This window comes from Tursiops truncatus, chromosome 13 (assembly GCF_011762595.2).
Source record: "Tursiops truncatus isolate mTurTru1 chromosome 13, mTurTru1.mat.Y, whole genome shotgun sequence".
NCBI classification, from domain to species: domain Eukaryota; kingdom Metazoa; phylum Chordata; class Mammalia; order Artiodactyla; family Delphinidae; genus Tursiops; species Tursiops truncatus.
Genome location: NC_047046.1, coordinates 77,216,222 through 77,243,969, shown reverse-complemented (window position 1 = coordinate 77,243,969; position 27,748 = coordinate 77,216,222). Strand labels below are relative to the sequence as shown.

General features: G+C 37.1%; 2 pseudogenes; one reads left to right on the top strand and one right to left on the bottom strand.

Annotated features, from left to right (window-relative positions):
• LOC101334140 (tyrosine--tRNA ligase, mitochondrial pseudogene) overlaps nucleotides 1-27,748 on the bottom strand; it is a 307,010-nt pseudogene that overhangs the window by 47,156 nt on the left and 232,106 nt on the right.
• LOC101333849 (serine/threonine-protein phosphatase 2A 56 kDa regulatory subunit gamma isoform-like) overlaps nucleotides 27,055-27,748 on the top strand; it is a 146,636-nt pseudogene continuing 145,942 nt past the window's right edge.

The window sequence follows — 27,748 nt, the reverse complement described above, 5'->3', positions numbered from 1 at the left end:
CATACTATATAAATAAACCAACAGATGAACAGACCAATAAATAACTAAGCCTTCTTTAAGGATGAATGGGAGGAGAAGTGAGAGCGATGTGGTAGTTTCCTGTTAGGGCCAGACATGAAGGGTCCACAGTGGAAAGAGTGATGATATTCTCGTTACATAAATAAAACTTTTATCACTTGGTTGGATGTCCTATTTCTGAGAACCACCACAAGATTTCAGTGATGGAATTTTCAACTTGGTTTAATATCACATCAATAAAATTGTTCTCATTATCTCATGGATTATCTAGGATACAAGAATAGAAGCAAATTTAATATTGACAGGTCTTTGGATCAAGTGATGGCTAAGTGATCTCACAGTATATTACATATAGGTAGCAATGGAGAAAGGCAATGGCAAATGGTGGCATACAAATAGGATGGATGTCCAGATTTAGATGAATCATTATCTCACCTTGGTCACTGCTGGCAGAATCACCTTGTATTGTACATGGTAACTGAATTATAGCCCCACCCCAAAATACATCTATCAGATCACATTAATACTGCAAACCTTATTTTGATTGGTTTGGTATTTTTATTTTGCTTATACTTAATGTACCTGTGGACTGGTTTTAAAGTTGCATAAGCACTATAAGCATAGAGACTTCATTACAATTTTATGTTTGTAAATGTATTAATTTAAAATTTTAATTTAAACTATACTTTATTAAAAATAAAATCTTCTTTAAACCTTTCAGTGGGAAACCATATTTTAAAATGTACTCATATGATCTGTTCAGTTTAATCTCGGTAATTTTCATGGCAATATCTCATATTTGGAAGTAAATACCCTGTTTCAGCATATTAAGAAAACTAATGTAGAATAATCTTTTAGTTCTATGAAGGGTAAGTGTCAAGACACTTAGTAAATTTACCACTAGATTACAAAAAATTAATTACATGACAAGAGCTTGTCTTATAATACTACAATTTAAGAAGCACATTGTAACTATTAATAAAAATAAAGTCCCAAACTTACTAAGAGAGAAAAAAATTGTTTTAACCTAATTGTACAATTACTAGCAGGTGACCCAAATTTCTGTGACTATTAGGGACACAGTATATCTTTATTAAATCTACTTAAATAAGCAATCAAGTTGCATAACATTTTCACCTGTAAAATAGAAATTATGTTTGAGATCAGTCAGGATACATATACCAATCCAATATCCTATAGATATATCTCATACAAGGCTTTGAAGAGTTTTTTAAAAAATAAATCTCTTGGCTTCAATTTTACATTGTGTTTTTAAAATTTATTTATTTATTATTTTTGGCTGCGTTGGGTCTTCACTGCTGTGCGTGGGCTTTCTCTAGCTGCAGTGACCGGGGGCTACTCTTCGTCGCGGTGTGCGGGCTTCTCATTGCGGTGGCTTCTCTTGCTGCAGAGCACGGGCTCTAGGCATGCAGGCTCAGTAGTTGTGGCTCACGGGCTTAGTTGCTCCGTGGCATGTGGGATCTTCCAGGACCAGGGCTTGAATCCATGTCCCCTGCATTGGCAGGCGGATTCTTAACCACTGCACTACCAGGGAAGCCTGGCTTTGAAGATTTAATCTTGGAAAAATATACTGCATGCTTTACTCTATGTTTGTGTGTGTGTGTGTGTGTGTGTGTGTGTGTTTTAATTGTTGAGAGTAAGCCAAAAATTCACATAAATGAATGTGAATAATGCACAGCAATTAGTAGTTAAAGGGCAGCCAGTGGATGAGTTTGTGTGCACTGGAACTAGAAAGCCCTATGGGCCATATTTCATTGCGCCAAAGTAGATTTAAATTGTGAGAAGCAAATGTTCAAGGACAGTCCTAAAATTTGCCGTTCTACACTTAGCATCTAATTTGTGTAAGCTTAATAAGATAAAAGTGCATGCTTCAGAAGGATACATCAATAAATTAAGCAAATCTGTGTTAACAATTAATTTCTAGTCCATAAGCATTTTGTGATAACCTGTTATATATCAGGGATACAGAGTTGATTAGGTCATATAGCCCCTTCTCTCAAGAAGGTAAGTTCTAGTAGGGAGACACACACAGTCACTAACAATTTTTATTGAGTAAGCTAAAACTAAAATTTCTTCTTAAATATTAAGCACAAGTACTAAGTTGGTCAATTTAAGATCACTTGGGAAATACAATTCATGCTTTTCCAATGTCCCTATTTTGGTCTGTTTGGTAACTTCAGTAAGCAACAAAATGAAGAATTCAGAATATATTACAAATTATTACTATTTTGAGGGTCACCATTTATCATGTGAATGATAATATAAAAATGATATTTATTAAAATAACTTTGACTTGTCTTCATGATTTATTGAAGAGCAAATATCTTTTGTTTGATTACTGAATATTTTTCTCAAGATGTATCTATTATGGCTGTCTAAAACAATACATCAATCATACGTATTGATCTTACATTAATAGATAAATTAATCCCTACCAGGAAAAGAGAAGGAATAATTAACAGCTCCTGGAGAGCATAGCTGAATCTTAGGATGTTAGTACTATATGTAGTCTGAAAAACACATTCAATTATTATCTTTATTTTTGGAAAACACAAAGTTATTCATTTTTATAATATATACTACACAGAATTATTCAATCAAGTCGTTACACCTAATCGAGAGATATGGAATATAGATTGAATACCTTCTATTCTCTAGGATGGTGTAAAAATATTATAGGTTTCTAAAAAAAGTGCATTGGGACAAAAAAAGGAAGAAAAGTGTGTTTAATTTTAGTATTGTGGAACTCAAGCAAGTAACACCCGTTTCCACCTCCAGGGGAAGAGTCCCACCTCATGGAGGATAGCAAAGAATATAACAATGCCTGTCACCAGGAACAGTTGATCCAAGATGTCAACCCACTGCATGGTTTGGGATGACCAAGAAAGGCAAGACTTACACAAGCTTTGGATGAAAAAATGCTTTACTCACACAGAGAAGAGACAGAGCAGGGTCACCTTCAATAGTGAGGGTCAGTCCCCCAAGGCCAGTGGATCTCCCCCAGCAATGTTCTCAGGGTGATGGTCTGCCTGCACCCCTCTTATGCTGCAGGCAAAGGACCTAGTTCCTGCCATGCACAGAACAGATGTAGTACTGGGATTGGCCAGGTGCCATATGAAGCAAGCACTGAAGACAAATATGAGAGCACAGCTTGGGTCCAGAACAGAGAAAGCCATTTCTACACTAGGCGGAAAGCCCAGCTCAGACTACAAGGGCTCTTTATCTCTAGGTAGGGAAGTGTTCCAGGCCGAAAGCCCATTCCTTGGCAGCCACCTAGGGTGTCAAAAGACTGCCTTTCCCAATAAGGATAGACTATTGTTCTCAAAAGTAATAAGATAAAATTTTCTCAGGGCCATGTTCAGTCACGCTACATCAGAGCTAGCTTTCTGAGGGCAAACCACTTTAAAGATGGCATTGATTTCCAAAGATTTCTTCTCTTAGATTTTACATATGCTATTATGTTGAATTGTTTCTTGTACATTCATAATTTTTATTGATTCCCTAATAAGTTTCCCTAATTCACGTCCTAATGCAGTTCGGAGTATGTGCCTTGAAATACTCCTAAAATTTTCCTCTTTTAAAAAAATCACTGTTAGCCCCACTAAACATTACACAAAAAATGAAGATGTTACGATGATGAGAGACATCTTCCTTTCATTTAATATCAAAGAGAATGAAAACAAAGTTACCACATGTGGGCATTTTACAACATAGATGTGGAATACTGTCAACACACTTGCCTTTCTTGCAGAGAAGGAAACTCTCCACAGGACTCCCAACTCTAGATATGATTACATCGCAGTGATATTTACATTCAAATGGAGATAAGATCATAAAGGGTTTAGGTAGCGCTATTTGCTCATCAGGACGATAGGCCCATCAGGACTCATCCTTTAAAGTATTCCATTTCTTTAGAACAGAATCTAATTGTTTCTTGAATGATCCTTGTGTTTTGCCTCAGCAATTGTGCCTGATAGGCCATTCCATATGTTTATTATGTTCTAAGTAGGGGAAAAAAATCTTGCAAACATCTGTTACGGGTTCTCACCTACATCCCTTGCAGTTGTTACATTTCTGGAAGTGGGCATTCAATTGACATCATATATTAATAAAATAGTACGTGGTTTAACCAATGCAATGTCCATAGTTTTATTTGTTCAATTTTCATGATATTAAATCCTAAGCTATTAGAAATTAGAATGACCTTGATTTTGTCTTCTACTAAAAAAATAACTGTCCTTCATCAACATAAAGGAAAAATGGAAAAAAAATAATGCTGCTACTTGATGCATTAACCAGCCTTTGTTACAGACTGCACAATCCTAGGGGTGTACAAAATAGAGCTATAACAAAATAAGGCAAGTAAAATGCTTTTAAAATGGAAGAACTTGGGCTTCCCTGGTGGCGCAGTGGTTGAGAATCTGCCTGCCAATGCAGGCGACATGGGTTCAAGCCCTGGTCTGGGAAGATCCCACATGCCGTGGAGCAACTAGGCCCGTGAGCCACAACTACTGAGCCTGCGCATCTGGAGCTTGTGCTCCGCAACGAGAGAGGCCGCGACAGTGAGAGGCCCGCGCACCGCGATGAAGAGTGGCCCCCCGCTTGCCGCAACTAGAGAAAGCCCTCGCACAGAAACGAAGACCCAACACAGCCAAAAATAAATAAATAAATAAATAAGCTTTCATTAAAAAAAAAATTGAAGAACTCAAATTACCCCTCATTTATTTCTTTCTATGCTTTTATTAATAGTAATAATGCATTCATCTTGGCTTTATCCTCCTGACTTTTATCATTCTTTGTTTTGAATGTCTAAATATGATTTACATTTCTATGTGTTATTAGTATATTTTCATAAGCCACTTCAAACTTATATAGAAAGAGGCAAAGTATAAAAATAATATTAACAATAAGGAAAATGTTATAATATTTTTAGCACATTTGCTTACATAAACTCGTATGACTATTAGCGACAGCCGTGGAAATGAGTATTACTATTTTGCTTTTCACATCACACTGAAAAGAAGAGTAAAACTCTGAAAAATAAAATGGTTTATCCCTAATGGCAACATTGGATAGAATTTAAATCTTTGGGTTACAGGATTATTTCAGTGCATTGGTTTTCCATATAAATGTTGTCCAATTTTGCATATTTTATTATGTTAATAATTGACTTATAACTAGCTTCAAATCTGGCTGATAGTAGGGCTATCAAATTTTTAAATAAATTTAGTGTGTGTATGTGTTCAATCACTCCAAGACATCAAGAATATAGAATTTATAAGAACTTTAAGGAAATACATGTGACATAACACCAAAGAAAGAAGACATTCAGAGAGAAAGGGAATGAATTTTGAAGTTCAGCCCATATCTTATCTAAGTGGCCTCCTCCATTGGCTGAAAACATCAGGGATCTACAGGTGATTAAAAACAGGTTGATGACAACTGATCAGGAAACTTTAGGAAATGTTCTTGCATTGTGGTGAGGAAGGTAAATGCCAATTCTAGGTTTCACTGATTCTCACAGTAGATCATGCATATAAGTCTAAGTCTGACTTAGCAATTTAGGCCTTAGGTTCTCTAGATCCATGAACAATTCTCATGACCCTAACTATCATGCAGTACCTAGAGACCATGCTTTGTAGGAATACCAATGGTAAGTTAGTGACTGTACTTCTTGAAAATCAGACATGATAATCCCACCATGTGAGCAAACGCTGATACCATGTGATGCAAGAAGCTAAAAACAAGAGAGAAAAGTTGGAACCCAAGGATTATAGTGATTCAATTCTCATTCCATGTCAGGAAACTTACGTTAAATCTTGCATTCTTCATGTTCTTATTTTTTACATCATTCTCCTTGTCAAAGATGATCCATAGTTTCCTAAAATCACAGAAATTAGTAATTTGGTTTGATGAAAACTGGCAGTATTTATATACATAGTCTCTTACAGATTTGGTGATGGCAATAAAAGGATTAATTGTTCCTTAAGTTCTTCAAAGTGGACAATGCTATATTTTGGAAGGAGAGAGTTATGTTACTGGATCAAGGTAAAGCACATCACAATATTTTTTTTTGTCAAAGGTCTACTACACATAGTGATATGTGAAATCGCCTTAAGTTTTGGACTTAGACATAATAATGATTAATGGCATCATATCACGTAGCTACAGTTATATGCTGTATGCAGTGGAATTTTCTAATTCCTGCTGTCATCTCTGTATTATCACTGTCTCATCAAAATACACACCCCCAATTCCTACATCACCTACTTTGCTTAGAATTGCCACCATCATGCCTGGTAAACAAATTTGAGATTTTTTATTCATTTTACATTTGTTTTCTCCAATATTGTATGACACGGGGTACTTGGGGTGATAGGAGTAACTCAAGTTTTGAAGACAAACATCTACATGTCACTCCTATTTCTGGTTTGTATGTGTTGCATGATGTAGGCCTATTTAACTTTTTGAGAGTTTGTTTTCTCAACTGTACAATGGGAAGTAAATGAATCTCATAAATATATCCTAAACTCTGGTATGACTTGACAGAATGTAGAATTCTAGCAAAATCTGGAATAGAAAAGGCACTCAATTAATTTTAACCCTGCTTCTATATTCTTGATTCATTATACATTGTTCCACTCATATACACTTTTATTCACCCTCTGTTTATCATTTCCACTGCCACTAACCATGTAAACACACCCTACTTCAACTAGTGTCAATACAATGGCAAAGTAATGGGCTACCCTGCCACCTCCTCCTGCCTACCCTCCCCAACCATGTTGTATCTTGTTTCTACAACTTTCTTTTTTTTATAAAAAAGTTGATTTTTTATAAAATCAACATTTTTTATAGTTGATTTACATTATATTAGTTTCAGGTGTACAGAACAGTGATTCAGTATTTTTACAGTTTATACTCCATTTAAAGTTCTTATAAAATAATAGTTATAATTCCCTGTTCTGTACCATATATCCTTGTTGCTTATCTATTTTATACCTTTTAATCCCATACCCCCATCTTGTCGCTCCCCCTTCCCTGTCTCCATTGGTATCCACTAGTTTGTTTTCCATATCTGTGAGCCTGTTTCTGCTATATACATTCGATGGTTTTATTTTTTAGATTCCACATATAAGTGATAACATACAGTATTTGTCTTTCTCCATCTGACCTATTTTACTAAGCATACTCTCTAGGTCCATTCACAGTTGCAAATGGCAGAATTTCATTCTTTTTTATGGGAGGGTAATACCACTTCTTCTTTCATCCATTAATGTGTTGATGGACACTTGGGTTGCTTCCACATCTTAACTATTGTTAATAATGCGGCTATGAACATTGGGGTTCATGTATCTTTTTGGATTAGTGATTTTGTTTTGTTTTGTTTTAGATATATACCCAGGAGTGGAATTGCTGGATCATATGGTAGTTCTATTTTTAGTTTCTTTCTTAAAGTATAGAACTCATCATGTTGCATCTTAACGAAATACGTTAGATATCCCTCTAGGTTGCATCTAAAAAGTAAAAGCTACTAAACTTGGCATTTAAAAGCCTCACTATCTGGCCCAATGGCATTTTCAACTTTAACTTACTACCTTTAACATCCTCTTATGCATCCTGTGTCCCCTGGTTAGGCCAATCTTTTTGCTGTATTCCTTAAACATTTCCTTCTAGCATGTCAGGAGTTATTTTTAATGTAACTGTAATGACATAAAATTTATTATCAATTATTTACTTTTAAAAAATAGGTAACATTATTTTATAGACATTGTCTAATTTAATCTTCACAAAAAATCTGCAACTTTAGCATCATATCATGGTAAAGGGAATGGGCATTGGAATTCTACTGCCTCAGTTGGAAACAGAGCTCTGCCACTTCCTAGTTGTGTGACTTTAACCAATTTACTTAATCTTCCATTTTACAGAAGTTGGACATTTAATCTCAGAGATACGTTTAAAAAACATAAAATTTTCCAGAATCTGAATTCACTGTCCCTTTTATCAAGGGAGGCAGAATTTTCTTTCATTCGCTCATCACAAAGATTTAAGTATTTAATTGTCAACGTTAGTGATAAAAATATCAAATTAAATATATAAATAAATATTAATATTTTTGTTTTTTCACTTTAAGGAGCACACACACACACAGACAACAGTCTATAGGCACACACAGAGAAATCTGTTGAATTTCTGGAGTATAAGAGAGATTCATCAAAGGCAGTGGCAAAATGTTTGACCTTGATATTCTTTAATAATGGGAGAGGGACCAGTCAATCCAGAGAAGATAAATGAAAAGTAATGTTACAAAACACCCCTAGAAGTTTACAAAGGCAGAAGATGTTTCACTATATGTGACCTTGTGTTGTTGATTGAGTAACTTTTAAAATCTTTTCAGGATAAACCTCACACTCCTCGTCAATGGCCTACAGAGTGAAAACAGTCTTAAAATACACACTTTTCGATGTTTTCATAATTATGCCTAAATTCTTCTTGTAAGGAACAAGAACTGTAACCGAGGATGTTTCTCCTCATAACGAAGTGTTTTCCTTCTTACGGTTCTTTCCGTCTCCCTACCTTTTCATGTTTCTGTTAGAAAAGGGAAGGCCTCCTTCATGCTACGTCTCTGGTATGGAATGCTAATGAGATTTGGGGTTGAAACTTAGCTAACTGAACTACCAAGCATCACAGCTTTAGTGGGTTTGAAACTTTGGGGAATAAATGTGCGTAATCTCTTCAGTGACATTCACCCTACACCCTCACTTCTCTAAGCAAACTGACTCTTTAAAATAAAGATTATTATTATTACTATATAAAAATCACAGAAGCTTGGGGGTAAAAACTTTGCAAAGCAGAGAAAAGTAAAGCAAAATATATCTGCTCATGGCCACACGATTCCGAAATTCCTTCGTTTGTCAGCTACGCATTCATTCGTTTTGGAAAGACGGACAAATAGTCTCTCCTGTGCCAAGTCCTGTGCAGAGAATGGACAACCCAGTCTGCCAGGTCACCAGGGTGTAGGTGTCATTACAATGTAAGACGTAAATAGTGAAATGCACCTCATTAACACCTAAGTACCGCCTACATTGGAGGATGTGACACCACCAAACATACCATAGTGGATGGCATTTGCTCTCGGTTTCTTTTCGGAGTTGTTCATTTTGGAAGACCTCATCATCTGTAATGTGTGTCACAAACATGAGTGATTTCAGTTACTTTGTATTTTCACACCTTTTCTTGAAAAATTGAACTAGTCCTTTAAACTTTATTTTGAAACCCAATCCCTATTCCACATTAAGCATAAAGTTTTTAAGGTCAAGATATTAAAAGATTGGTAATAAATTCAGTGAATCCAGAATGTTTACTGCATTTATGTCATTAAGAGATTGGAAGTAAAGTAAGCTATATATTTGTAACCGAAACACTTGCTCAACCACAACTGCAGGAGAAAAATGAGATCTTGTGAAATAATACTTTCACAGATAGCAAAACTCGTTAAAGTTGGCTACACAGGCTTCTGTGGTTTTCTGTTCAATAGCAATGCAGGCTACTCAACAGAAATATTATTAGCGTAATTAGAATTAGCAGTGGTTAATGTGAGTCCAAAGCTTAGGTTCGAGTTCTGACCACGGGACCTTGAACAACTTCTGAACCTCCAGTTTCTTCTGTGAAAAATGAATTTAGTAATATTTCTCACAGAGCTGATGTATAAATGAATGCCTGGCGCTCAGTAAGCACCACACGTCAGCTGTCCTTCATCTTTCCTCGCCCTATATTTCTTTTCAAGCTTCAAGTCAAGTGGAATTCTTAAAGAAAACCTGTTTGGTTTTGTTGCTGTTTCTTTGTGATAATGCTTCATTCTTGGTCTTTGGAAACAGAAATTAAGGTTAATTTAATCAGGAAAATCTTGTAAAGAAGACTGTTACACAAATGAGAGTAGAGTGGGAGAAAGCAAACAGAATGAAAATTTAAGCCACCTTCTGGGTCTTTTAAAATAAATACTGACCCTAGACAGATTGAATATATGGGGCCATTAAGAGTTCCATATGTTTAACATGGAATTTTAAATACTTACTCTTAAATCTAGTTACTTGGCAGCCTGGAGGACAAGCTGCATGTTTTCATATTATTTTCCTGTTTGAGATCAAGGTGTTAAATTTAGTGACTGCACTTATTTAAAGCATTTTTTAAGCTTACACTTCAGCTTAATATAACTATTAAGCCTAATATTAATAATATGACTGATATTTACTGAGCTTTTATAACTACTAGACAATGCCATAAATGCTTTGCATGTATTATCTCATTCAATGCTCCAAAACGCTACTCGTTTGACATGATTTGTATTTCCCTTTTATAGAAATAGAAATGGAGGCATGGCTTCTTAGGGAACTTGTCCAGTAACCCCCTGCTAGTAAACAGTAGAGATACATTCCAAATCTAGGGTTCCTGTTAGAAGAATCAGCTGATTCAAAGAACAGCAAGAAGTAAATGCTTAAGAAGATCATGAGAAGCCTTTCCCAGATCTCAGCCAGAAGTCAGTGATTTAGGAGGAGGCCGCAGAACCCCTAAGTACACAACAGGCCTTCAGTGTCCAAAGCCAGTCTCTCACTTTTAATGCATCTTGCCTTTCATGTTTCGTTGGATCATTTTGGGTAGCTATCAAGCAGGAGTGAAAAGGCATGCTCAATGATGCATTCTTAAATTAGATTTGCTCTTATTGCTTTATTTACCCTGTCATGATAAATCATAACATTTCCATCCTCTGGTTAACTGCCTATTAAAATGACATGCGATGGCAACACTTTAGTAGGCAGAAAATTAAAAGAATGATTTTTCCCATGAGAAACATTTAACTTTCAACTCTATTTCCTTCTGAATGTATATGAGTGGGCTTTTAAAAATCCCATCCTTTAACCATGATATCAATAGTCATTGTCAGGTAAAGAACTCCATGAAAGTTATGACAGTCCAGTCAAAAAAAAATACCAATCGGGGCTTCCCTGGTGGTGCAGTGGTTGAGAGTCCGCCTGCCGATGCGGGGGACATGGGTTCGTGCCCCGGTCCGGGAAGATCCCACATGCCGCGGAGCGGCTGGGCCCGTGAGCCATAGCCGCTGAGCCTGCGCGTCCGGAGCTTGTGCTCCGCAACGGGAGAGGCCACAACAGTGAGAGGCCCAAGTACAGCAAAAAAAAAAAAAAAAAAAAAAATACCAATCAACTTAGAGGAAACGCTGTTTACTGATGAACTTACTTCAACATGACAGGACTTCAAATATATAAAGAGTTATTTTCATTTCATAAACCCATGTCTTTCTACCTTCCCTAACATGCCATCGTTACAGACATTCCTCTGTCTGTTAATGATGCCCAGTTGTATACACTATCTCTTCCATTCATAATTTCCATCTCACTGGGTCATACAGATATTTGGGGGAACTTATATATCACCTTTTGCTAAAATTTTCAAGTTATTTTGTCTTCTAAATTTTTCAAAGAATTTATGTATATTGGTACCTTATGCAACAGGTAATTCTCTGGAAACTTTTCTTGTCATTCCTTTTTTTTTTTCAAAAAACTGTTTTTATTTCCATTTTTCCCAAAATGGTAAACTAGATGTTAAGTAAAATTCCACCTGTGTAATATATTAACAATGAGAGCTTAAGAGGCATGGCTAAACATTTGGAAATTATAAAAAAAAAAAAGAGGTAAAGAAATGACAACAGAAAAGTTTGTAAGGGTAAACAACAATGGAATCAGCATCTGCCTGGGTTTATTTGTCAATATCTAGGATTCTAGAAGTTGGGTCTCAGTGAACCAAGAAGAAAGTATTAAATGTATGAAATAATGGTAAATAACGTAAATGTTAAACATAGCATGAATGCAAATGATGACGATAACATCTAGGTTTTGTGAGTAAAGGATCCAAGGCAGAAAGAACTAAAATCCAGGATTAAAAGGGAACAGCTCTGTGTTATTGGGGCGGGGAAGGGGAGAGAAGGGGGTTTGGAGTAGAATAATTCTCAGGTTCTTGTATTGTCTGCGAAAAAGGAAAAGATATCATTTATGCTTTAAGCTAAATATGAGTATTAAAATTCCAAAGGCAACTACAAAATAATAAAAAAATAGTATGTGTAACTCTCATGTTAGTTAAGGAAAAATAATGAAATATTGAGTGGGAACTCAATCCAAATAAACAGCCAAAAATGAGGAAAGAAAGAAGTAGCGAAAAAATAGGAAAACGGAAACAAATATTATAGTAGAAATCAAATCACGTATAACAATTCTTTTAATACAGTTTAAATGAATTGACATTTTCAATTCACATAACAACTAAAATAATTTGGGAAATTTAAATTTAAAAGATAAAAGAAATGTTTCTAGATCAAAATAGAAGATATTTCTACAATAAGGTTTAAAAGGATGTTTTAAAGAAGATGAAGTAAAAAAGGGGAAATAATTTAACAATCTTAAATTAAAAACTTATATTAACAAATACCATAAAAGAAAAAAAATAAAAACATAATCCATAAACAAAGAAAAATACTATCATCCCATTTTACCAACAAATTATTTACATCCAGAATATATATATATTTAAAAAAAAAAACTTCCTAAAATCAGAAAAAAAGGGCAAACAAACCAGCTGAAAAATGAATAAAAGGTATAAATATAATTTCATAGAATTGGAAACAAATAATCATTATATGTGAGTACACTCTCAACTATCTTGTTAAACAAGAAATGCAAAATAAAATGTACACTCACCGTACGAACAAAATATTAAAATCTGATAATAGCAAGTGTTTCCAAGAATAGGTACTTGTGGGATCACTATCCACATTTGATAGGAGGATAAAATGATACAGCCACATTAAAAATTAATTAGGCATCGTCTAGTAAAGTTGACCATGCACATATACTACAAGAAAACAGTTAAATATAGGCATATATATATACACACACATACAAATATATATACATGTATATAAAACATGTATACATGCAAAAGGTCACACACGTAAACACATGCTACAGAATACGCACATGCTCATCAGATGACATGTAAAATAATGTGCCTTTGGAAGAGCTGTCAATAACTAAAAACACACATGCACATGCACCCACACACAGCAAAAAACCCTGAACCCTGTTTCAGTACAGTAGATCCATATATTTTGGGTTATTCATACAATGAAATATTATTTACTAGTAAGATTTATGGAATAATACTCTGCATCACCTTATAACATTATTTAGTGAGCACAACTATTTTAAATCTCACACTGTGTCATTTCAGAGAAATAGGATATATCTTATTCTTCCACTGAATTATTCATAAATTACAAACATAAGAGGTGATTACATATATACCCACATACAGTAAGCACTGTATATTAGAATAACTTTTTGAATCAACGGTAAGAAATTTGGTTGTCTGTGGAACCTGCCAGTTAAAGTTGAATGACATTTCAAGCAGAACTTGGAAGAAGAAAGGAAACATTTTTCTCTGTACATTGAATCAAGGGGTGGAGTCTCACATTGCAGGGACCAAGGAGCAACGGGAGACGGTGGGTAATTTTTACTTAGAATCAGATACAGTTTTCCATTTTATACCATGAACAACATTTTAACTGTTAAATAAACTAGTATGAAGTAAAACCAATATACCGGATATAGATAGTCATGAAATTTATGATTTCCACAGAAAATAACAGAAAATTATTTGATTATTTTTCACAAACAAATTTTGGTGCTAGGTGAATTGTTTCCATTATTACAGTAAATAAATTTGATGACTTAGAAGTGATCATTTAAGCAAGTTTTAAGTAATGCTAGGCAAGAACATTTGCTTTATTATTGGTGAGGCGGAGGAAGTGGCTGTACAATTTTAATTTGTATTCAAAACATATGCTCTTTTACTGGTTATACTGTATTTTTCTCCTCCAAATGCTGTCTGGAGATTTTACTAGCATTTTATCTACTTTAGCCTGTCCGCAGCTAGTGTCACTTGAAATATCTCATAATTTAAACTTTTGCTTTTTCATTCAATCAAGAGCAAATACTGCTTTTGATTTTGTGTAATACACTATTAAGAATGAAACAGGGCTTCCCTGGTGGCGCAGTGGTTGACAGTCCGCCTGCCGATGCAGGGGACACGGGTTCGTGCCCCGGTCCAGGAACGTCCCACATGCTGCAGAGCGGCTAGGCCCATAAGCCATGGCCACTGAGCCTGCGCGTCCGGAGCCTGTGCTCCGCAATGGGAGAGGCCACAACAGTGAGAGGCCCGCGTACCGCAAAAAAAAAAAAAAAGAATGAAACAAAGTATAGCATCATATAGGGTCATTTTGGATTGTACTGAATTCTAATATTACCTTTCCAGCTTTATTTTTAATTACACTGTACTTCTTGGAGTAGAATAATTCACACTACAAGTCATTTTGAATAAACATTTTGATAGCAATGTTTGACTAGCAAGTAAACATGCTGGATTCTTGAATTTCTTTTGTAACAATATCAGAGTGAAATCTCTTTCCTGTAGGGGAGGTAAAAGCAACTCCCAATGTTTAGATGCAAAAATTGCCTTCAAAGGTTGGCAGTGAGGAGAGAGGGTGTCACTAAGTGGCTCACTGGCTCCTGGCCACGCGGTGGATGGCAGCAGGTCACTCAGCTTCTTGTAGCCTGAGCTCTGATATACATTACAGGGTGAGGATCTGAGTGCAACTATTGATCAGAGATGATTTTCTCTCATAGAGAGACAGGCTTTCGCTACCTTTTGGTCTTGTTAATGAAACTAGTCAGTAAGAAAAATGTGCATTTAGTTTCAGGGTTACAGCAGAAAAGGAAAATAGTCTTCAAATGGCATCATTAGATTCTGGAAGGATGTGCTCAGAGCTACCATTTGAAATTAATTAATGGACCAGCTGTGGGGTTTAATTTTTCCCCACCTAACACAGAGTTCTATAATCAGTTTCAAACTGAAGCACTGACTTCAGCTGGTAATTTTCTAATTTGAGGATAAACATTACAGAGAAAAACATGCTTAGGCTAAGCTTAGGGTTGCGGGATAAACGTAGTCTAGATTGAACACTGTCTTATTCTCTAAGATCAGAACCAAATCTTGCCTTTTTCAATATAACCACCCTGTGATAGTGAGAAAAATCTGGTCCAGAAAGTGAACTTGGGGGGCTTCCCTGGTGGCGCAGTGTTTGAGAGTCCGCCTGCCGATGCAGGGGACGCGGGTTCGTGCCCCGGCCCGGGAAGATCCCACATGCCGTGGAGCGGCTGGGCCCGTGAGCCATGGCCGCTGAGCCTGTGCGTCTGGAGCCTGTGCTCCACAACGGGAGAGGCCACAACAGTGAGAGGCCCAAGTACCGCAAAAAAAAAAAAACCCCAAAAAACAAAAACAGAAAGTGAATTTGGAAATGAACTTCCATAATAAACTATGGAAGATCATGCACACAGGATGTTCCCCAGCGCCCTTCACAAAGTCCAAAGTCCCATGTTTCACATGCCTTCCAACTAGGGCAGATTTTTGAAGCTAGACCTGGTTCTCTGACTAACTGACTTCAAAACTCATGAGGAGGAGAGCTTGGAATGGAGTCCCAGGGAACTGCAAACCAAAAGCAACTCTTCCCGTTCAATCAGTTCAATCCACTCTGTAGAACTCTGGCCAAATAAAATGCTGGATCTTTCCTTGGAGACAGAAAGCAAGGAAGAGCATGAAGCTCTATTAGGAGACAAACATATGGTCATTTCTATGGGAAAATCTTATCTAAATGCAGAAAACGAGACACAAAACAATTTTTTTGTCTTGTTTTTTTGTGTTTACCACTTCACCTTCCACAAAGTACACACACAAAATGTTAATTAGGTGAACATACAAGTTAACATTTATGTTCGTTCTAGGAAAACAACTGGAGGGTACGTGGGAAATTACCTGTCCCACACTGTTAACTCTAAAGTAACTCACTGGACACCTTTCCTTCGGTTTAGTCCTCGCACTACACATTTCACAGTGTCCTATCATAGTAAAGATTTCCTATATTAAGGCGCCAAAATAGATACAGTTGAAACAAGTTGAGATGGTTAGAAATTACCTAATGACCTTTCTCTGCTTATATTTATTTTCTTGTTTGAGTCCTCAGAGCGTGCTTGAATTATTTGTCTTTAACATCTTCAGAAATTTTGTTAAGACTGCTCTATTTGGAACAGAGGTAGCACTTATTTCTATTCTATCTATGCTGCTAACCTAATCATTTCAGAAAACACAATTTTCCTATTAACCTCTTTGCATAAGGTCTTATGAAGAAATGACAACAGGGAGATACCAAAGAATTAATTGTAAGTTTTGTGGAAATAAAAGAAATTTGAAGTTACATATATATTCAAGCAAGCAAGGGTATTCAACACCTCCATTCTTACCCTAAAAATCCCCGACCTGACCCTGCACTGGAGTCGTTCCTACCGCTCCGTAAAAGCAAGTAAAGTGAATCAGTTCCCAAACAGAATGCTGGTCTCCAGTGCAAACACTGCCCAGGAAACACTTGCAAAGTTATTGCTCCTCTATTTTTATAAAATGCCACCAATTTATTGATTATTATCAATGATGATCTTGTAATTATGATTTGTTCACTAGAAAAAAAAACAACATTAAGAGTCAGAGGCAATTACTGTTTTTAAAAAAATTATATGTCAATTCTAAACAGTAAGTTAAAAGAACACAGCTTTCAGTTGTGAATATAAATATTTCACCTACTACTTTACTTGTATCTGAGACCAATCATTGGATCTTTAAATTTTTATTGTTGAAGTTGAGGCAAGTGAAAAAGAATTAAGTGATACAAAGTGAAATGCAAAAAGCCTCAGATTATAACAAAAATAGTGTGAACTGAGTTTGTTACAATCAAAGCTACACATTTTATTGACTTTGAACGTTTCCCCACATTTTCTTGTGCATATTTATTTTTTTCTATTTCTGTCTTGTTTCTGTCTATTCCTTTTACTTTGTGTTTCTGCTCCTCTCTTCACTTTTGATTTTGGCCCTGGCTCTCCTAATATGCATGCAATAAGGAAGAATTTTTTGAACACTTTTATACAAGACTGCTGGAATTGCAGATGCTCTGGAAAATATAAAAGAAGTCAACATTCTTGATTTCAGAAACATTATATTACAGTTTGGGGGATAAGATTAGCAAATCCAGTGCAGAAAATCAAACTAGTGTTTTCCCAAAGGACTTGGATTAGTTAACTATTGCAGAGTAATAAATTACTTCACATTTAGCAGTTTAAACATTTATTATCTCACAGGTTCAGAGGTCAGAAATTAAGGAGCAGCTTAACTGGGTACTTTCTACTCAGGGTCTCGTAAGATTGTGTTTAAAATGTCGCCCAAAACTGCAGCCATCTGGAGACTTGATGAGGATGGAGGATCTAAGATCGCTCACCCATATGGCTGTTGGCTGGAGACATTATTTCCTCACTGGTTATTGTCAGGGAGCCTTGTTTGCCTTTCCACGTGCGGCTCTGAGAGCTGCATTTGCCCAAAATGACTGATCCAAGAGAGAAACAACAGAACAAGCCAGAAACCGTACAGCATTTTTATGATCTAGTCTTTGAGGTTGTACACCATCACTTCTGCTTTATTCTATTGACCACAAGTCCTTAAGTCCAGCGCCCTGTTGAAGGAAGAAATATCCAAGAACCTGTGGACATGTCTTACACCACCACATGGGAGCCTCAGCACAATGTCTAACATGTGTGTGTTTTTGTCTCCTTCTCTCTGTTCTCTTTGTTCCACTTAAAATTTTTTTCTCTCTGTCTTGGTTCTACATCATTTGGCCAGTCCCATAAAGGCCATGTGAGGCATGACAAGGATGAATTTTGTCTGAGCCCTGTGATTCTGGGAAACAACAATGGTTAAAGAACACCCCACACACACCCCACACACACCCTTTGTCCCAGGAAATGGCTTACTACAAAGAACCACCCTTGCCCACATAACTTAGACTCACAGATGTCCTCATGCTTTTCTATGACAAAGCCAGACACAGACCCTCCAAATTCCCATTTTTTTGCCTCATAAATGATTCACTGAACTAGTTGGTCCTCACTGATCAATTGGAACAAATGCTTGCTAAGTAACTTTGTTTAAGCTTCTCTCCTTTACTCAGGTCCCTGAACCTTACGCACCCTCAGCCTGAGCTGGCGTACAGCCCCTCCTTAAGAGTCCACTCCAGGAATAGGCTGGCACAGGGTAAAACAACCTCTGATCTACAGACAGCACATCTGCCTTTTCAACTTGCTCACCCCTTTTCCTCACTATACCCAAAACTTTGAATTTGGGGGGATTCCAGGCATTTGTCTTATGGATGTCTCTTACTCTATGTTTATTTATGGCTTCCACATTGTATTTAACTTGTGTCTAAATGTTCTGTATCTGCTGTAAATTGGAAATTAAATCTAAATCTCTGATTAGATCTTAAACATTTTTGCAAGAATATGTCATAAGCTATAGTGTATCCTTATATTGTATAACAGCAGAAACACACAATGACTGTTTTTTATATTATCTTTTTAGGACTGTTTGGATATTGAGTCTATAATATGTTTCAGAAACTGTTCTAGGTATGGAGAAAAGCAATGAATAAGGAAGCAAAACTGTCAAGCAGGTGAGAGGATATAGAAAATAGACAAACAAGATAACTTTAAATATTAATAAAGGATTAAAAATAGGATACTATGATGATAAATATGGTAGTTTTACAGCAAGTATTTTTCTGTGAAGATTATAATTTTAATTAAGAATATAAACAATATATAAGCAATATAATGACATTTTCTAGTTTCCTAATGATAAAAGAAACAAACATTTAAGATAAAATTTCTTGAATTTTTCAAGTATCATATTAGGAAAGGATGTAAAAATAATGAGTAGCTATTGCCTCACTATTTATATTGATTTTTTCAGTCAGGCTGTCTCATAATTACATGATTTATATAAAAAGTATATTTGCTTTGAAATGTAGGTACTAAAGCTTATGAGAAATTATTTATATGACATAGTTATTCCCTCCTTCTGTTCCTCTTAGTTTTAATTTTATTTCCCCTTTGATTTAAGTACAACTAATAGTTTATTTTAATTTGGAGAATAACTGCTCTAGCTCGTGAATTACTTGCACCTCTGCATTTTTGAAAGATGCACTTTTAGACGGTTTCCATGTAGAGGAAGTTGGCCTGAGGGGTTTTTTTGTGTGTGTGTTTTTTTATTGTGAGTAACTTTCTGATTAAGTGTGAATAACGAGGCAGGACAGCCGGGGATTAAATGAGAAATCCAGGGTCTCACTTTCCCCAAGTCTGGATGTGTAGCTGGGTCTCAGAAAAGGAAGAAAGTAAGTATGGATGAGAATCATAAATGAAAAGAGCTTTTTTCTCTCCTTCTCAAGCGTTATGGTCTCTCCTCCCTGTGCATCTGCTTTACTGTATCCTCTCATATCCTCTCATATCCAGACATATTGTCCTCAGTGGGTCAGGGTCAGGTAAAACAAATTTAGCATATTATGAGAGTTTGCCACATTGGCTGCCCCAAGGCCCAGCCTCTTATGTCCTGCTCCAGCTTACTAAGACACATGCACTCCTTGCAAATTTGACAACTTGTAGAGCTTTCCTTGTGTTTATTCAAAACGGAGGGGGATAGCAGAGTCTGAAGAAGACTTGAGAAACTAGAATATTATACATATGAATGGTATTGGAGAGGAAAGTTTCCATAATGAAGTGGCACTCATATGGCACAGAATCATTTTGGAAATGATGAGGGGAGAAAGAGGACTGATTTTTGCTATGGATGTGGTGGTCAGTGGCCCTTTGGGGAGAGAATGCGGAAGTGTGGTTATCAGGAAGTCCCTAGTTTTTTGATGCAGTAAAATCTTTCCTTTGTCAGGCCCCCAAAGGCACCTGTATTAAAATGTTATATTGCCTTTCTATGCTTTTTGGATTGGATTTGTAATTTTTTAAATTTTAGAGTGACACCATGCTGAATCTAGTCTCAATTTGGCCTGTTTTATCCAGGTAATATTTGCTTCCCTCTGCAAATGACTATGTTTTTTCCCAGTTTAACCATCCAAAACTTAACAACAAAAGTCATTCTTTTTTTGTAGTCCAGATTCCTAAGAGAGAATACTGTTTGGCTCAATTTTGTCAGTTGACTTTTCTTAGCATCTTTGCCTGTTGTTGGTATTGTGGGAAGTAGATTTAGGGGACAGAGAAAAGAGGTAGAAAGATTTATTAATATAATATTACTAAAGGGGCTTACTTGAGTGGGCGGGAGCCCAGTTCTTGAAGAAGATCCTCTGTGATACCCTACAGCTCATGATTTTCTAAACTGTGTCATGCTGTTTGCTTAGGTAGTATTCTCCATCATTTACTCAAAATTCTTTATTATTTGCAAAATAAATGCTATAAATCATTGTATATTAACCTTATGAGTGTTTTTACAGATAATACTTGATAACCTTACTGTTCTATTTGCTTCTACTTGCTTCTCATTCAATTGCACCACACTTCCCAAATATTAAAGTATCATTTTCATTTTCTGTTGGTCAGTACTCAGTTCAAAACCCTGAATGATTCTCTGCCCATTATAGTAAAATTATCTGGATTTATCTCTGAAGTCTCCACCTAATTGCACCAGACTAAACCCTCATTCCAGCCTGGATTCATCATCTGCCCCAGACACATAGTGTTTTATATTTTACATTTTTCAGCTAAACTCAGTTTTCAAAGATTTCCACACACCAAAATATAGAACTAAAGGCTTTTTATTTTTGTTTGTTTGTTTGTTTTTTAACTAGAAGGGACCTCTGAGTAATCTAAGCCAGCCTCTTTCATTTTTTTCTATAAAGAAATATTATACCAGAGTGTTTAATTGACTAAGATTCCAGTTAGTCAGAAAGTGGGGATGAAAATGGAAGTGTTCCATTTGCCAGACAGCCACATCGCAAAAACACTGCATCAACAACTCCAGTCTCCTCTTTTTATTCTCAGCTCATAGTAAGCAGCTCATGTATTTATTACCCTTGGGAAAAAGGATAAGGTAAAATTAACTCAAAACAACTCTACAGATTGTCGATTTTGTATTTCGATGTTTAGATGACAGATATCAATAAAAGCAGGCCAAGTTTCAAATCTCATCTGCCCTCTCGGCAGGGAAAAACATCTCATTGAAAACTCAAGATTTTGATATAGAAGAGCAAAGTTAGAAAAGAATGAGATGAAACAGTTTATAGAATAAGAAACAAAATATCCAGACCAGCAAAGAAGCCAAGGAAATGGTACAAATCATAAAAGTATCAAAAAAGGACAATAATTGAACAAATTAACTTATTTTAACCAAATCTTTAAAAGCTCCAAAAATGACAATAAACTTGGACAAAAGAGACACAATAATTGGGACTTCTACCAAGTCCCTTCTATCCTTACTAGACATAATAATTGTCTGAACAATTATTACATAAATACCCTGCTCATTAAAGGCAGTGTAAAAAGTTCCAAGGAATGAACAGGGTAGCCTATATCGAGTAGACGGACAAATTAAGCTGAACATTCTGATTATGTAAAAGAAAAAGGCTTTTGGCTGTGTTATTAAAATTATAGGACATGCAGCAGAAGGGAGAATACTAGCTACTAGTTATAAGTGTCCATTAGGTGCTATGTAAAGGCAAGTAACTGTTTTCATTCACTGTATCAAGAGTGGATAATGGGGCTTCCCTGGTGGCACAGTGGTTGAGAGTTCGCCTGCCGATGCAGGGGACACGGGTTCGTGCCCCGGTCCGGGAAGGTCCCACATGCCGTGGAGCAGCTGGGCCCGTGAGCCATGGCCGCTGAGCCTGCGCGTCCAGAGCCTGTGCTCCGTAACGGGAGAGGCCACAACAGTGAGAGGCCCGTGTACCGAAAAAAAAAACAACAAAAAAACCCAAAAACAAACAAACAAAAAAAAGAGTGGATAATGCATGTGAAAGAGTATGAAGAAATTAGACCAAAGAGGAAGTCTGGGTAAGGTTATAAATTATGTGTTTATCAAGTTATGACATCTTAATTATTAATTAGACTCTGGCAAGGTAGTTTCTTTGAGCCTCAGTGCTTCCATTTATAAAATAGGAAATATCTGACATAATTTTCAGAGTTTTAAGGATAAGCTTAGGGATAGTGTGTATAAAAATTGGCTCATGTTATATGGCACAAGTAATTAATATTATTTTACAAAAGAATATAAAAGCATTAAAACTCACTGATTCTAGCAGTAAATTTCATATTTTTAAGAACACCATTTTTGTTTACTACAGTAGAGAAAATGTATTTCTTGGCAATTCTCTCTCCTGTGCCAAACAAAACAACCACAAAACAACACCGAGTTATCAGGAAGGAAAATATTAGATCATCACGATCTCAACCAAAATTCTATGGAGAATAGTCAAATATTACAATGCAATTTTGGCCAAATTCAAAGAAATCCTTGAAAGGCAAGATAATCCTCTTCAAATCTGTTAGAAAGGTAAGAATTAAATAGCAGAACTCTAACTGACTAAACTAATGGCTGCTTACTTAGAATGGGGGAGTCCGGAGTCCAGATTCAGCCATGAGAGTTCAAGTGAAATTCATTACACACCGAAGAGTGGCAAGTAAGATAAAATTAAAGGATAAGTTCAGTAGTTATAGACTTTTTACAGGAAGCACCTTCAGAAATTCCTAGAGAAAAAGACAGCAAGAAAACTTCACATAGGCTATCCAAGGTTAGGTTAAACAATAAAGTAATAATAATAATAACTTACTGCAAGAAAAATCCACTAGACATAGGATTTCTCTGTAAGCTTTCTGCACTCTGTGGATAGAAGGAACACATGGTTTATAGGAGGTGACGTGTCCCCAGGGAAGAGATCAGAGTTTTCTGGATATGATGTCAAAAGCTCAGGCAACAAAACCAGAAATAAATGAGTGGGACTGCATCAAACTAAAATTCTTCTGCACAACAAAGGAAACAGTCAACAAAATGAAATGGCAAGCTACAGAACGGGAGAAAATATTGCAAAGCACATATTATCCCCTAATAAGGGGATAATATCCAAAATATATAAGGAAGTTATACAACTCAATAGCAAAATACAAAACCAAAGAACTCAATTTAAAAATGGGCAAAAGACCTGAATAAATAGTTTTCCAAGGAAGACATAAAAAGTGGCCAACAGGTATGTAAAAAGGTGCTCAACATCATGAATCATCAGGGAAAGGCAAATCAAAACCACAATGAGATATCTCCTTAAACCCAGTAGGATGGCTGTTATCAAAAGGGGAAGAGATAAGTGTTGATGAGGGCATGGAGAAAAGGGAACCCTTGCGCACTGTTAATGGAAATGTAAATTGGAACAGTCATTTTGGAAAACAGTACAGAGTTTCCCCTAAAAAATTAAAAATAGAACATTAAAAATAGAACTACCGGGCTTCCCTGGTGGCGCAGTGGTTGAGAGTCCGCCTGCCGATGCAGGGGACACAGGTTCGTGCCCCGGTCCGGGAAGATCCCACATGCCGCGGAGCGGCTGGGCCCGTGAGCCATGGCCGCTGAGCCTGCGCGTCTGGAGCCTGTGCTCCGCAATGGGAGAGGCCACAACAGTGAGAGGCCCACATACCGCCAAAAAAAAAAAAAAAAAAAAAAAATAGAACTACCATATGATCCAGCAATCCCACTCCTACGTATAAATTCAAAGGAAATGAAATCAGATCTCAAAGAGATATCTGCTTCCTCAAGTTTATTACAGCATTATTCACAACAGTCAAGATATGGAAATGACCCAAGTGTCCATAGACAGATGAATGGATAAAGAAAATATGGTATAAAATGCAATGGAATATTAGCCATGAGAAAGAAGGAAACCCTCCAATGCGACAACATGAGTGAAACTGGAGGACATGATGCCAAGTGAAGTAAACCAGAGTGAGAAAGACGAATACTGTATGCTCTCACTTATATGTGGAACCTAAAAAGAGTTGAACTCACAGAAACAGAGACTACAATGGTGGTTTCCAGGGGCCTGGAACTGGAGGAAGTGGGGAGATGGTCAAAGAATATAAACTTTCAGTTATAAGATAAATAAGCGCTGAGGATCTAATGTACAGCATGGCGATCATAGTTAACAATACCGTATTGTATACTGGAAATTTGCTGGGAGTATATCTTAAGTATTCTCACCACACACACACACACACACACACACGCACAGTATGGTAACTATGTGAGATGACGCATGTGCTAATTTACTTGACTGTGTTAATTATTTCACGATGCGTGAGTACCTCAAATCATTATGCTGTGCAACTTAAATATTTATAAATTTTATTTATCAGTGATACTTCAAGAAAGCTGAAAAAACATGCTATTAAGAAATTTAGCAGCCACACAATGCTTGACAAACATACATCTCCCTTTCTACACCCACAGGCCCAAGAATAGCAGCGATTCTAGTATTTGGGTATCATCAGTATGCTTCTGAATGGGTCACATAGTTTTTCATTACTCCTATATTTGCCTTTTAATTATAAATTACTATTAGTATATTTGATATTAATGAAATGTATGTGGGTCAGTTGTGAGACTTTTAGTTAAACCTATACAGTGTGTATTTGTATCAATTATACTTATGGGCTCATTAATTCCAAATTATTTAAACTTTGACACATAAATTCAATGAATTTCATACATGAGTAATTTATATTTCATTAAGAGATAGATGCAACAAGTGTATCATGAGAGTTTTTTAACTGAAATATGAAAAATGGAAAAGAAGGTTAATGGTTTTATAGCTCATCTAAGAAGGCCCATTGATCAAAATAAAAAAAATTCAGAGCTGTTTATAGACTATATAGCTTATATCCTACGAGGAACTGATGAAATTGGGATAGATTGTATAATCAATTCTTCTCCATTGGACGTTTTTTTTTGGATTTAGTTTACCATTAAAAAATACACCAACATGTTAGCATAAAACACATGATATAAAACAGGCACCTTTTAAAGTCAAGCCACAAAAAAAGGCTTGAATTTACAGGCCATTTACTCACACAAAAAGATTCCCTTAATGGAAACCTGCAAAACATAGGGTGGTGGTGATTTATCCTATATTTTACAATGGTGGTGCATGGCGTGGGCCCCTGCTGACTTCATTTTCTGTTAAGCCCCTCTATCGACATATTTATGCTTGTTTGCCACATATATCTTTTCTTCTGCTCTTCCCACCTCAATTTTATTTTTTCCACAACAGAATGGACTTGAATAAAACTGCACACTTTTTCAGAGTGTAGCAAGCCATTAGAAAATACTACGAAGCAGAGTCGAGGAGGAATTTCCTATGAATTACATTATCACTGAAGCGGGGGAAAGACTTAAATGGAGCACTGCCCAGTCTCATTTCGTGTTTATAGTAACTCCTAACCCACCTGCCAATGAAGTGGAAGGCAGGGAAAATGAGTACTAAAATAATATATTTCACAAAGATTGTTATTTAGAAGTACCTGTATCTCAAGCCGATTTACCCTAATATGGAAGTAATTCCTGTTGGAGGTATAAATGTCCACATACGTTCTGTAATGTGCAGCAGATGAATTCAAATCAGGTGTTACCAGAACAATGGAGTGTTTTTAAACTCAGGGAGAAATGTAAGATTGTTTTCCTCCTGGTTTTTCATAGTAAAATTGCATGAGGTAATAGAAAGCAGCATTTTACTTTTTAATTACATTTTTTTTTCTCGTTTAGATTTTTTAATAGGTAGAATTCACGCACAATAAAAGGCTCAAATCCCGGGTGCACAAATCGACAAGCTTTGACAAATGTCCACGTGGCCATCGCTCAGTTTTGATTCCCTTTATATCACGTTCGGACACCTGGTATTTTGGGTTTGTTTCTATTGCCTGCCTGTCCCCTTCCAACCCCCCACAGAATGTAAGATCCTCCAGCGCTGGTATTCAATCCCCATCGTCCCCTGGGAAAGTGACAAATCCAGCGTATTACATGATGAATTAATACAGTGGGTCCTTCCACTGTAAGTTCTGGACTAGAATACATTTCACCGTGTTTCTGAAGGGGAGGGACAGATCAGGGCAGAACTAGAAACCTGAACAAGAAGAGTTCACTGAGCCCCCTGGGGGAACGTGCTGAATCACGTTTGCCTACTCCTGTCCCCCCCCCCCCCCCCCCACTGCAGGGGCCCAGTGCTTGGGTCCTTTATGAGGCAGGCTTATGGGGACAGGGGACCTTGAGGGTCAGTGATCAGTGTAGGTGGAGAGTCTCAGAGGAAGGAGCTCCTGGGAGCCGCCCCCCCCACCCCCTCACCCCGTCCCCCAGGACGCCATGGCGAACGTCGTGGTGAAGACGATCTGGCAGTCCAAAGAGATCCATGAGGTCGGGGATGAAGCCGGGGACCCGCCTCCCCCCAGCTGGTCCCCGAGGCTCCTGGGAGGGGTGGGGGTGCCCAGCCCAGTCAAGGGGATCGCGAAGAAAAAGAAGGCCCTGTCGTTCCACGGGTGAGCTTATCGCACCCTGTCGGAGACGGTCCTAGTGCCCAGCGCTGCCTGCAGCGGAGCAAGGGTCCCACGTAGATGCTGGGGGAAGGGGGGTAGGAGAGGAGGGGGCAGAGGAGAGGCAGGCAGGAGGGCGGTGACAAAGGGGGAATCAAGGGTGTGGGAGGTAGAGAGGAAGAAGGTAGTGAGAATGGAGGGGGGGGGGAGCAAAGAGTCAGGAGGGGGGCTGGCTTGGATTCCTCCTCCCAGAGAGTGCGGTGTTGAAGCATTGTGTTCAGGATGGGGGAGGGGACTGCTTTACTAAGGTGTCTACCTCCTCCAACTATACATGGATCTCTAACACGCTGCTTTCTTTGAGACCTATTGCTTCCATAATGGGATCCATTGCTTTCCTAAGCAGCCTTTGTAATTTTCAGCAAGGTCCTTTAACTCACTTAATGTGAAATATTCGTTCATGCGTAATGTGTCTCAGCCGGGCCATGTTTGTGTTTTCCTTGAGTTGCAGAATGTTGATTGTGGGGTTAAAACTGCCTGCCTCGAGCGACTCCGTTTCTCACTGGATTGTAGTAATTACTGTGGGTTTCCTTTGGTTGGTGGTCTCGGCAGCGCCCTCCACGACAAGGTTAGCCAGCAGAAGGCAGCTGAACACGGGAAGATAAGTGCCTCATCACACAAGGCAATTTTGACAGTGTGATATTTTTCCTCCCGTGATTATGATAAGGTTCCATAAAGGATACAACTGTTAAATGCCCTTGGAATTAAAATCCAGAATCCATAATTTAGGAATAATTTCAATAAAGTAGTAGTATTTTTCTGTGCATCCTGGTATTAAGATTGTCCTCACCACATGTCTTTAAAATATTAGATAATCCCACTTTTATGGAATTCTGGTAAATCTCACATTATTGTTAGTCCAATTCAGACTCACATCATATCTTCCTGGTTTGGTACTTTTTATCCAAAGAGAAGGAAGAATAATCTTTGGCTACAATTCAAAATGACAGCTTAATTATTTAAAAATTTTTTTTCTCCTAACTTGGGACATCAAAACTGATCTTGTTGCTTGTGTACCATGAAAGAGAGCATTTATTTTATTTTACTTTGTATTTATATACGATTCAAATTAGTTCCTTCCTTTCTCTTTCTCT